Source organism: Copadichromis virginalis, linkage group LG19 (genome assembly GCF_057382275.1).
Source record: "Copadichromis virginalis isolate Kocher_CV1m ecotype Utaka linkage group LG19, C_Virginalis_male_GT1.1, whole genome shotgun sequence".
NCBI lineage: Eukaryota > Metazoa > Chordata > Actinopteri > Cichliformes > Cichlidae > Copadichromis > Copadichromis virginalis.
Genome location: NC_140636.1, coordinates 11,387,522 through 11,401,385, shown reverse-complemented (window position 1 = coordinate 11,401,385; position 13,864 = coordinate 11,387,522). Strand labels below are relative to the sequence as shown.

Sequence of the window (13,864 nt, the reverse complement as noted above, 5' to 3'; positions counted from 1 at the left end):
AAAAAAAAAAACAAAACAAAAAACATATGTAAAGACAGCCTTTTAAAGGTCAAGCTGAGTTCTAACTAATAATTTGTATATATTTTCCATGTTTTGAAACAAAATACTATTCAGACATCATATTTATATATCTTCTATTTGTGTTTTCATTTACTAATATCAGCTTGCAAAGCTGAATGCATATTACGATTTTTAACATATCTGATCACATGCAAATGTACTGAGGTAGTTACAAAAATAATGAAAATACATAAAAAAAAAAAAAAAAAATCACCATACAGATTTGCAAATGATTCTCTTTATTTGTTTAAACTGTATCCCTTAAAGTTTTTACTTCATTAACAGTTGGGCTTTATGAAAGAAATGGATGCATGTCATGCCCATCTCTCTCTTTGCATGTTTTCAATAAGTAGCTGCACTGTGTTTTAGCATTTTCTTCTATAGTTGACAATCTCAGTTGCTACCCTGATCACATTTGACTCACAATTAATTTTGCCTTGGTATGAAAGAAACATGATGGCACAGATGTGACGATGTTGGGAGTCAGAAGAAGAAAGCAATTGTGATAAAACAACTGAAGAACAAAAACTAGGTGCTTGTGGCTAGATAAAAAGACAGAGCCTGGGACCAGATTTGTGTTCACACCTCTTCATTCAGCAGCCATCATCTTTGTCCAGAAAACAAGCTCCTGCTAAGAGTATGTGACCTTTCAGATCCCTGTTCAGCTGTAAATACTATAATGCAAAAACTAAAAATATGCAAATTTAATCAAGTTTTTTTATTTAAAGAACACAAACTGAAGACGTGCTTGCACATTTGGGTTCAATTTAAAAGGCAATCAACCAAGCTCATTCCTTTCTTTTTATGAGTTGTTTTCACTCATGAGATGGTCCTCACAAGTTGCATACAGCTGATCTTGCAAGATAAAATCCTACGACTTACAAAAAAACCCAACCAAACAAAAAAAAACTAAACATACATTGATTTCGATGAGGCTGCTGCCTCGGTTAAGTACAGCCTCCAAGAGACAGGACAACTTCTTGCTCATAGGACTCAAGCTAAAGTCACAGTGAAACAAATAAGGGCTATCGATAATCACATGGACCCACATAGCAAAATTGGTATGGCCCGGATCTGGCCCACACAATGTGCTTACACATGGCCTACATACTGCAAAGAATGACGGCCCTTTGGTGGCCCAGATCTGGTTTGCTAGATGTGGCCCACACATGGGCGAGCACAAGGCCAGTTGCAGGCACTGGTGGTCCTGTGCTGGCCCATGTGTGGATTACCTCTGCTAAACCTACCTTAATCAAACCATGTATTAACAACATGTGGCAGAACATGCAAAAGTTTTATAGTATTACAACATGGCATTTAGGTCTTCTAACTAAAATAGGAACATAAATAGTACCATCATTGTCAGACCTGGCACACATCTGGTTGACATACACCCTGCCTTGACACCAGTCAGTCCGAAGTGCCAGCTTGATGCCACATCCAGGGAAGACCTGTTTTCTGTGGGCCTGGGCCTCATACACCAAACCATAATCAGGCCAGATATGGCATACCATTGCATAAACAGTGGCGTCATTGCCAGACATGGCGCACATCTGGTTGACATACACTCTGCCATGACACGAGTCAGTCCGAAGTGCCAGCTTGATGCCAGATCCGGGCCAGACCTGTTTTCTATGGACCTGGGCCACATGAACCAAACCACAATCGAGCCAGATGTGGCATGCCATCACATAAACAGTGCCACCTATGCCAGGCCTGGCCCATATCTGGTACATGTCTTATCATGCCAGAAGTCAGCCAGCAGTGCCGACTTGATACCAGATCCGGGCCAGACCTCCTTACTATGTGGGGTGTCACATGGAATACAGCAGGTTAAAAACGATTGACTTCATTGGATGTCATCGTTCACATATCCACCCTAATTGAGGTAAACTGTTTAGTTGTGCTAATCTCACATGTGTTGATTTTTAAGCTTACACTATTGCTTTTTCACTATATACAAATGTATGGCAGGTAACATAATGAATGCACATAACATGAAACAGAAAAAGAAACATTTTTAAATAATTTAATGAGCAAATGAACTGAATTGAAAGTCTTGTTCAAAGTCTCTTTTCATCCCTGTGAACTTATCATTGTAACAAATGTAACAATGCTTATTAAAACTAGGATTTTTAATAAGGAAAAAATAGGTACAAGGAAAAAAACATTTAACTTCATTTTAATTTTATTAATCTGACAGAAACTACTGAATAATAATAATAAAAAATAAGAATTCTTACCGTGATGTAAATGTTCTTTGAAAGGTCATTCATTTGCATAAGTCTGCAAGTACAACATCCCTATGTGTGGTATGGCCAATGGGTCTGTTTTGCATAAGAACTGTTACACACAGTTAGGGCAAATGCATCACTTTGTGAGCCAGAGCCCTTTCTCCCCAGAGGATAATTCGTGTTCTCACCAAACCCGTGTAGCACAGGTGTAAAGACGTGTATTCTACTTAAACATCAATGTGCACAGCTACCTTACATGCCTATTTTTTGGTTATCAGTAAGAGTATATAAATGAAAGCCTACAGTACATAAAAATAAGCTGGTAGTGTTTGGTACTTACAGCACCATGAAGACTTTATTCCTGCTTTATCAGTTTTTTACCATTTTGTTACACTTGCATGTTTCCAATGAAACAAATTTTAATATCAGACAAAGATAACCTGAGTAAATCCAAAATACCATTTTTAAATGGTTTCATTTATTAATGGAGGGGAAAAAAGCTATCCAAACTTACATGACCCAATGTGCCAGCATGAACCGCAATAAAGTATTTGTGATGATTGGCAATGAGTCTTTCACATCAATAGGGAGGAATTTTGGCCCATTTTCCTTTGCAGAATTGTTTTATTTTAGCCACTTTGGAAGGTTTCAGCATGAACAGCCTTTTTGTGGTCATGCCAAATCACCCCAACATGATTTAAGTCCGGACTTTAACAAGGCCGCTCCAAAACCATTTCAAAACATTCATTTTGTATTTTGAGCCAATCAAATGTGGACTTGCTGGTGTGTTTTGGATCATTGTCCTGCTGCATAACACAGCTTGCGCTTGTGCTTCATGGTACAAACCGATGGCCGGACATTCTCCTTCAGGATTTTGTGGTAGAGAGCAGAATTCATGGTTGTATCAATTACAGTAAGTTGTCCAGGTGCTGAACCAGCAGAGTAAGTCCAGACTATCCCACTACTACCACTATATTTGACTGCTGATATGATGTGGTTGGTTTTAAGACAGACATAACAGGACTCAAACCTTCCAAAATTTCAACTTTTGTCTGGTCAATCCTGGGAATATTTTCCCAAAAGTATTGGGGATCATCAAGATGTTTATTTTGGCAACTGCGAGACGAGCCTTTGTATTTGTGTTAAAATCAGCACTGATTTTTGCCCTGGAACTCACCCAAAGATACCAAATATGCATAGTCTCCTTCTTATTGTTGTATCATGAACATTGACCATACCTAAGACAAGTGAGGCCTGCAGGACTTTAGATGTTGTGGCGTCTTTTGTAACATCCTGGATCTTTCGTTGTTGCGCTCTTGGAGTATGGCATTAAGTGTTGCTTTTTGAAATCCTTTACCTATTATCTATGAATTTTCTCCACAGGTTCAATTTGAGTGATTTCTTGATTAAATGGGTCTGGAAGTAATCAGGCCTTTGTGTGGCTAGTGAACTCTGCTTAAAAAAAAAAAAAAAAAAAAGAAGAAGAAAAAAGCTAATCATAGTTAATTCATGATTTAACAACAAGGGGGATTACCTTTTTTTAGCATAAGGCCAGGTAGGTTTGTATAGCCGTTTTTCCCTTAATAATTGAAAAGCATTCGATAACTGCGTCTTGTATTTACTTGGGTTAAATTGGTCTTATGTATTCGATGTATTCGCTGATCTGAACCACTGAAGTGTGCCTAAAATGGGAAAATGTATGAAATCAGGAAAGAATCAGGAATACTTTTTTTTATGGCACTGTATATGTCCTTGAAATGATCAAAAGTTTGAAGGTTCGATTTAGATTTGCTTCCATCTTTGTCACCAAAGTCAAATCTCATTAACATGGTGCCTCCTGGGTGCACCTGGGGCGTTTTGGGTACGGTGTCAAAATTAGATCAAATGAGTGGAAAGAAAAGAAAATATTTTAGATTAAGAAACAAACACCTGAAAACACAAAATCCATTTTTAGAGTTTTATTCTTGCTTTTCAGCTTCTCTGTTCTTACAATTGGTGAACCCGTTTTGATGTTGAGGGTCAGCTTTGTGCCTACAGCCACAATGTGATATAGGTCATGTCAGACTTGTCCCACGAGTTTTCTACAGGCCATGTTTTCTGCTTATTTGTTTTTGTAGTTCTTATGTAGTTCAGCAAACTTCTAACAGCTACACACCAATAAAGCTGCACTTCAAAATACAATGGGTAAAAAAATCTAAACCTTTAATATGACTTATAACCTGTACAATTCAACTGAACAAACACCTTTTTATAACTGGGGAGAAGTGTTAAGACTAGTTTTTAGCACACACCTGTCATCAGTTCCAGTGAGTTCATAAAAATCAAATAAAGTTAAATTGTTGCAGGAAGGACATTTACTCAGACATTTTAGTCGCCTAGGTCAGCGGTCCCCAACCTTTTGTGCGCCACGGACCGTTTATGTCTGACAATATTTTCACGGACCGGCCTTTAAGGTGTCGCGGATAAATACAACAAAATAAAACCAGTACCAGTACCCAAAAAGAAGAAGATTTATTCATAACACCAGTGTTGGGCAAGTTACTTTAAATTAGTAACTTAGTTACATTACTAGTTACTTCCATCAAAAGTAACTCAGTTACTTCAAGTTACTCGTTACTTTCAAAGTAACTAGTTACTAGGGAAAGTAACTTTGGTTTTACTCAGACTTCTCTTGTTAATGTGTTGCTAACTGGATACCCAGCAAGACTGCCAGTCTTCTAGCTTGCTTACTTGCCACAAGTGCACTGTGCCACCTACCAAAGGAAAAAATAACGTGCATATTTCCACGAGAGAAATCCCACGCCTGGACCGTCGTTGGCCATGATTCTAGCCTACGTCACAGCGTCATGTGCGCTTTTTACATCCAACACAAAAACTGCAGTCGTGGTGCTTTGATTGTACTCAGAACTCAGACATTCTGCCTTCTGAATAGGAAGATGTAGGCAACACCAGACTGCAGATGAGCTGCATACAGGGCTGGACTGGGACAAAAAAAAAAAATCAGCCCGGGCATTTTGACTAGAGACCAGCCCACCATTATAGCAAAAATCATAAAGCCTTTGAATGAAAACAAACACTGTTGTGACAGTGATGTACACTGTTCTGATGGTATATATGCATCAATCTATCAATCGTTTGTTGTAAGACTCAGATAATTATTTATTAAAAGCTAGACATTTGAAATGAGAATAAGAAAGTATTTCCTTGTGCCCCCCTTTCCCTTTTAATGCTCTACCTGGCCCCCTGGCAACACTTTGCTAGATCCGCCCCTGCACAGTTACCAGCTGTCAGCTACATAAAAAAGGATCCTGGTGTTATTTGTCTCTCAGAAACAGTTCATAACTTCAACTCATTCATGTCACCTAAAAGGTAAACCTGTTTCTCCATCACAGCTCTGATGATTCAGTAAGGACATCTCCTGGTTTCATCTTCATGTTTCCCTCTCACCAGATAACCAAACGATATCATCACCAGCAGCTTACAGATGTGGCTCCAGCAAACATCAGCTGATACTAGAAATTAATATTAAATAAATTCTAACAACAGCTGATCAAACGTGCTGCTGTTGTTTAACGCGACATCCGCTGCTGGTTTCCTCTTTCTGGCGCAAAGTGGACGATAAATAAACAAGAGAGCCGATCAGCTGATCATTGATCAGTTTCATGATTGAAGTAGCAGCAGGAGAGGGAGGGGAGAGAATGAGAGAAGACGAGGCAGCTGTGCAGCGTAAACACAGAATAACTCCAGCTTTGTGTCTTTTTCATTGTAGCTGAAGTCCGGGACAAACTGTTCCTTTTCACCTCAATAAGAAACGCGTAATATTTTCTCTGAATACGAGACGATTCTGTTTTTTAGGGAAACGGTTGGCAACTCTAATAATTAACCTTATGAACAAAATAAAGTTCAACAGCATTAACATCGTAGCACCCACCCAGCTGTATAGAAACCCCGTCATGCTAGCTAGCACGCAGTACGAAAAAGTCAGCCCAACGAAAATAAACTCCACCTAAACTTGGTTTATATCTGACTCAGACTGCAGGTCATAACTTCTTACCTGAAGTTCAGTTCACCTGACACTCGGACCGGCGGCCGCTTCGGGTCTCTCATCCTCCTGCGTCCCCTTTCTCTCATCCACCTGCTGGCCTCCACCACTTGCTAATGTTACTGAATCTGTGGAAGCTCCGCGATAGCCACCACACGAAGTAACGACCCTATCTAAATCCCAGTAACGACTAACGCGTTCCTGATTTTGGCATAATAACTAGTTACCGTGCTCGTTACCACAATAATAACGTAGTTACTGTAACGCGTTACTTAATAACGCGTTAGTCCCAACACTGCATAACACACAGGAAAAGACCCAGGGAAACTGAGTTACTGATAAAAAACATAATGCTAAAAACTGATAAAAACCCTGAAAAGCATACATTTCACACCCAAGCCTTAACTCTTGCGCCCCGCTACCAAACAACTTACCGGTTCGTGGCCCGGGGGTTGGCGACCGCTGACCTAGACGAAACGCTACGGTCCCCAAGATCAAAGGGAAAGTTATGTTAGGAAAATGATAACAAAAGAATTTTTCAGGCATTGGAGATAAGGTGGAACACAGTGAAGACAGTCACGTGGAGAAAATATGGCACAACAGTGATATTACCAAGAACTGGATCCCAGAAGTTGCAGAAATTTTTTTGCAAGACCTCGTTATGTACTACATGCGACATTCTTCATATGTCAGACTATGGGGTGGGATGGCACGACAGAAAGAATAGAACACAATAGAATAGAACTGAAAAGACTCAAATACCAACTGTAAAACTCTGTGGTGGCAGCATCATGGAGTTTTAAGTGGTGGCCTTTATGAACAATTCCAAACCGTCACATCTGGCACAAAACATTAACCCCTCTACTAGAAAGCCGACGACAATGATGAATTTCCCCTTTGCGCACAACAACAACCTAAAACATATATCGTAATTAACAAAGGAATGGCTTCACCAGAAGAATCTTAAAGTTTCAGAATGGCTAGCCCCAAGGCAAATGAAAATGTGGGGGGGTGCCCAAAAGAGGCCTATCATCAGAGAAGTCCTTGCAATCTGAGATTTGGCATGCTTGTGCAAGGGAGAGTGGGAAACTGTGGCTAAGTTAAGATTTGCATAACCCAAAAAGACTAAATACAGCATCAAAGTCAAAAGAAACTTTCAAAATAATTATTTTATGAGACTTCTGAAATGATCGATCTCCGTCTTATTTTATTACATCTGGGAAAACTCCCATTTTAAGAGAGGTTTGCAGGATTTTTAAATCCAATTTTGAAGCCCAGCTGATATTGGATTGATAATACAGATACTAATACTGATTTTAAAATTTGACGATTTAAAAACCTGATATCAGCCAATATTTATTTTCTTCTGTCGAGAAACATTAATCAAACAGACTTGCCAACCATTTTTTTAAGTGGAGTTATTACTTATTTATGCTCTGCCTGATTCTGCTCAGATCAGCTGGTGGTTGTGTTTGTGGCCTTCGAAACACGTGTTACCAACAGAATAAATTGCACTTCCTCTGATGGACAAGCTACGCGATACTGATAGACTGGAAAATGGCCATTATCGACTCTAATCTAGTCAAATTTTTAAAAAAAAGAATTTAACAGGCTGGCAGGAATCTCAGTGCTAGCCTCCTGTTGCAAACTGATTTTGACACTCACTCCACCCGACCTCCAATCTCCTTTTCACCTCATGGTATTTAAACTCATCGTCCTTCACTACCACTGCTCCTTCCATCTTTACCTTTCCACCTGCTACTCTCTAATTCACACACATATATATTTTGTCTTGCTTCTAATGACTTTCGTTCCTCTTCTCTCCAGGGCATACCTCTACCCGACCACGCTCTCTTCCACCTGCTCCCTACTCTCACTACAGATTACATCATCTGCAGTATCATACTCCATGAAGACTCCTGCTTGACCGCATATGTCAACCTCGCCATCAATATCATAAATCGGGGGGGGGGGGGCTCCGAGCCAATCCCTACCACCATCTTGAACCAGTCTTTCACTCCAAATGCACACCTCAACACTGAGTCATACATGTCCGTCACCAGCCTCACATATTTCTCCACCACTCTTGAAATCTTCATACCACATCTCCCAACTTTGCCACCCCTCTCCTTGCTGCCTCCTGTCTATTTCTTTTTTTAAATCTCCTGACTATCCCCATTTCTCTTTGCTTACCTCTTCCTTTGAATGCTTTCCTCATTCTACCACAAAGTCTTCTCGTCTTCTTTCATTTGTCCAGAGGATACACCAAGTCTTTCGTGTCACTGAGGAAGAATTTGGCCCACTTTTCTTTCCTCCACTCTTACACAGCATGTCTCACCATTTCCATCTTTTTTACTAAATTCACTACCATCTGTTTTTAGATTAACCAGATAACCTAAACCCACTACCTGCATGTCTTAGGACAATGGGAGGAAGCTTGAGAACCCAGAGAGAACCCAGGCAGACACGTGGAGAACATGCAAACGCCAATGACTGGAGAAAACAGTCTTAGATACTGGGACACACAGAGCAGGAAAGAGTCCACAGTAAAGGGAGTGAAAGAAAACATTTGCATTTACCGTAGTGATAATCTGAAGGGTATCAAATGTTGGCAATTGATTTTGGTAAACTGTCAAACTAATATACAGTTGGTATAAGTATCTGCCTTCCTCCTGCGAATGTGAACATGGTTGCCTAAAAGGCATTTATGAAAAACCGGTTCTCAAAAATTCATATGCTTTCATTTCGTATTTGTGTGGTTCAAATGTGCACAGTTTGTACTGCATTTACTCATTTTATTTCTGCAGTTTTTTTTTTGTTTTTTTTAATGTGTTACATTTCAGTTTCTATATTTTTCCAGGTGTTTTCACATTGTTTTTGTATTTTGGGACAAAAATTCACACCAATAATACTTTAATACTATAATTATAGTATACTTATATATAGTACAGTATAGCATATGCATTGTTATAGTGTAAAAGAAGCTGTTGTCAGCTCTTCTTCCTCTCACTCTCTCAGGTTATACCCTAGTTTCCAGCTGAGAGGTTGAAGTCAGGTCCAGTTCTCATTTCTGCTCAGAGTCACACATCTAGCAAAAATGCTGTCTCGCTTTACCAGCTAATTGGCATGAAAAGGTAGTTCCACCACACACCTAGAATGGGACCTCTCTGTGCAAGCCCTATCATCTGAAACTACAAATTTGTTTCATTTTTTTCCACACAGAGAAGCATATGAAATGACCTGCAGCTACTCTCTGGGTAGTCATCAGCTGGTGCTATGACGATGAAGGTGGGAATGGCCTTCAGTAAGCTCACAGCTTGGTGTCTGTGTGTGCACGTGCATGTGCGCGTGTGTGTAATAGTGAGAGATGAATCACCATGTGTGAACCGCTTTAACCACTAAAAAGCAATAAGGTGAACAGAGTGAGTTTAGTGGTTAGGACTACCAGCTCGTAACCACATGTACCTTTCAGCTGGCCTCTGCCAGAAAGCCATACCTACTAATCAAGTGTGAATTACAAAACACTGGCACTGCAAACAAACAACAAAGCGAATCCAAATGGCAGAATATTTAGAAAGTAAGAAAAAGGTTAAAGCCGTTGTTACATGTGACAGTTTGTTCTGGATCCCAGTTGTGGGGTTTCTAACAATATTGAGATAATCAATGAAACGTATCCACCCTGAACTATATTGTAATATGCTTTCATCAGACAAAAAACAAACAGTTAAGAGCATGTGGCACACACCTTATCTAAACAACAGAGCCGGAGCTGACTTAAGGTTTAACAAGTCCCACAGTGTAAACAGCAGAATGTCAACACAGTGGTTGTTTCATAAAGAAATATTTAACATGAGCTGAATAGTCTGAAGAGCAAAGAATTACAGTGGGAATAATGTTATTGTTGGTATATCCATTATATCAAAAAGAAAGCCACAAAAACTCAAGCTCAAATAAATGATAAGATATTAAACTTGGTGTTCAGTGTCTTCATGAAGGACACTTTGGCACATAGGAGTGACCGGTGATCCAACCACCACCTTTCTGATTAGCTGATAACCTGCTTTACCTCTTGGCTGCCTTGCACTTTGGTGCATCATGGTACTTCAGCATCTCTGGTACCGGTCGGTTACAGAGGAGACATGGTGTTGGTGATGTTGTCAAAATTCACTAACAGACCTCTGCCTTGTATACAAGCTTTATAGTATCTTAGTATCTCAGCCAGACACCTTGTGAAAAATCTGCTGGTATCTTGTTGAATTCAGCTGGCTAAACCCACAAAGAACCATGAATATGAGAAACAGCAGGACAAATTATGTGACTTATTTCTAAGTAATTTTACCCATGCTGCACCACTATATCCAATCTAAGGGTTCCACCACCAGCCAAATCCCCCTTTAACCCCTGAGAATATCCCCAATAAAATGGCATCTAGACTACTGTCCTATCCTATCCTAGGCTATAGTAAACTGAAGGTTTTCCTTCTTGTTGCCCCAAGTGGACGAAATTCGATTTTTATTTGTTTTTGCTCTTGAAACTGACAATTTCTCCTGAGGAGACTCCACACTGTCACAATGTCCCAAATTAGCAAGAGTGACATTCTGGTGTCTGTGTTTTCATGCTCCCAACTGCAGGAGAGTGTCAGCTTGGAAACTGTTTTCTCTGAAAGCCTTAACCTAAAAAAAAAAACAACAAACTACACAGGCATAGTCCTCAGATCAATCCATCAAGCAGAAATGACTTCTGCATAAATTATGCAGATCTATAGGGAAGAAGATCATAGAGGTCTCTTATTAAGCTGAATTTGATTCCTTCCATTTCACAGAGTTCCCCTCAGATGAGTTTGCAATGTTTTTTTTTTTTTTTTTTTTAAATTGTACCAAGCCCAAAGCAGAATATGCAAGCATTGCACAATGAAAGCATACCCTTGCCTGCACTTTTGAAACATATTTAAAATGCTTCAATTGCTAACAGGGTGTGATAATAGTTCACTCACATTCCCATGGCCCTGTCGCTGGTTTACCACTGTTCCTTCCCAGTCATCGGGCCATCACATTTTGGTCCTTGTCAGACTCACTCAAATAATTCCAGGATAACTGTAGAACCACTTTAAATTTAAAATACATGAATACATGAGGTTCCATCATAGTTGCTCTCCCCATGGTGAAAACCAGACACTATGACTGCTTTTCCTAGATGCGGCTTTGACTACATCATTGGTGGGTGGAGGGAGATCATAGACCAGTAGAAGAGAGCCAAGGATCGGTCAGCGATCTCTCTCGGTCCTGTCACCAGGCAGCCATTTTCACTAGGTGAATCTACAGGAACGTTTCGGCTGCTACATTGTTAGCAGAAGATTTGGGTGCCAAATTAAGTGAGTGATGGTGGAAAAACTGAAAATATTTTTGTGTAAAAGTTCTTTAAATGGTCTGTTTTTTAAGGGTTAAAGGCTTTGTTACCTTTTGGATGTGCACACTTTTGTTTGAATCTCAAAAATCTGTTAATTTGTGCACATAAATTTTAGTTTTCTTTGTCAAGTATGACCATTTTGCTAGATACTGGAATATGCACACATAGAAAGCCAGGCTGAAATCCTGTGACAACTGATTTGTAGTCTAGTATTGCACATGCTGCTGCATTTTATGCTGTGTCCTTTTGTCCTTGTGCCAGATGTCAGGATGTGGTGTACGACTCATTAGGATGCCAACTTGCCTCTGCATGGGGGTTAACGTTTTTCACTTGGCTTTTTAAAGCCTGATGGAAGATCCTGCTTTATAGAAGTTACAGGGTAAGATAGCTGGATCTGCAATAGTGTAGAAATAATGGTAATACTGCATAGCAAGTAATGAATCGCAAACAGCAACAGCTATTGCCTCAATGAGTCATCAATCAGTGAGGGAATCCTGCTCCCTCCTTTTGACTGGGAACAACCATCATTAGCAGCTGTGTGTGTGTGTGTCTACGTGTGTGTGTGTCTACTGTAAGTATGTGTGTGCTTGTGCATTAACCACACCTCAGTGTCTGCATGTGTAGGCGCTGATCTTGTCTGTCTATGTGTAGGAGTCTATTTTGCCTTTCTGTTTGTATGCGTCTATTATCTAGTGTGGTTGTCAGCTTTTCCATGTGTGTTTATTAGGGGAGGTCCCTTTCTTTGTTGTTGTTTTTTATGCTGGCTGGCACAGGAAGAGAGACAGACAGTAATATTCATAATAACACTCGGGAATAAAGAACATTGCTGAAGGAAATGGAGAGAGAAAGAAGGCGAGGAAGACAAAGAAGATGAGGGTAGCAGCTGGTTGTCGTTACTCTGCTGCCCATACACTTCACTGCAGGAGCTATCAGTATATACAGTAGGCTCCAGCAATCCCCTCTCTATGGATACAAGTAACTGTGTGTGTGTGTGTGTGTGTGTGTGTGTGTGTGTGTGTGTGTGTGTGTGTGTGTACACTTTCAGTAGCTGAAAGCATTGCCAAGGGGATGAGGTTATATTTCAGGTCACAAACTAGCTAGAGATTTAATTTGAAGAAGAACAACTTGATTATGTTCTCTCAGGCAAAAACAGCTTAAGGAAATATAACTAAGATGACACAGGTGAACACACACACACACACACACACACACACACAGATTTGGCAACTCATTTGAGCTTTTTTAAAACATACGTTTATCCAAAAGAACTTTGTCTTCCACTTTTTTTTTTTGAAGTTCAATCACTAATAATCAGCCAGACCTACAAAAAAGCCAGGATGCTGTTGTGGCAGTCTTTGATATCGTCTTGAGTCTATCACCCTGCAGCCCGACAGACTCTAGCATCACCATCTTGGACTGCAGGAGGCAATGGTTCTTCTTAAACCTCGACTAAACTTTCCACATCTGCGAGTCCATTATGGTTCACGTGACGCATATTTTGTCATCAGAATGTGAATGTGAAGGGGTTTGTTTTTCCACTGATCCGTTGAGAATTCACATTACAGTGCACCAATTATAGACACATCCCACGTGGCGGACTTCAGTAAAGTATAATGCCAGGTCTCCAGTTGTCCATGTCAGTCTAACTAGAACCTGCAGCAGGTGGAGAATTGTTTCATATGGCTGAACACCAGCCTCACCAAGGTTGCAGAACAAGCACTAATCATAGCCCTACCATGCAACAAGAGACTCACTGGAAAGGCAGTTGAATATTATTTATTTGGCATCATGTATCTGGCAATGAAAATATTTACTAAGGAGCACTTAATAAAGGGTACCGTTAACTGTGCATGAGTCCATGCAGAGACATACCCCAATATTGCAACAAATAAAATTCAAATCTGCAGGTAACACTACAGTGTTATCTGCATGCCCGAATTAATCCCTGCCTTCTTCATTCAGCTCCTCTCTTTAGAGTTCACCACAGCAGATCATCTGCATCATATCACCCTATACCAGGGGTCTGCAACCTTTAACACCCAAAGAGCCACTTGGACCCGGTTTCCACGCAAAACAAAAACACTGGGAGCCGCAAATACTTTTTGACATCTAAAATGAAGAT

The 13,864-nt window shown here is 40.1% G+C and overlaps 1 protein-coding gene across 2 annotated transcripts in view; it reads right to left on the bottom strand.

Moving 5' to 3' along the window:
- The window catches only part of slc4a11 (solute carrier family 4 member 11), a 102,016-nt gene that overhangs the window by 73,184 nt on the left and 14,968 nt on the right, over positions 1-13,864 (bottom strand). The gene's annotated exons all lie outside the window — the stretch shown is intronic.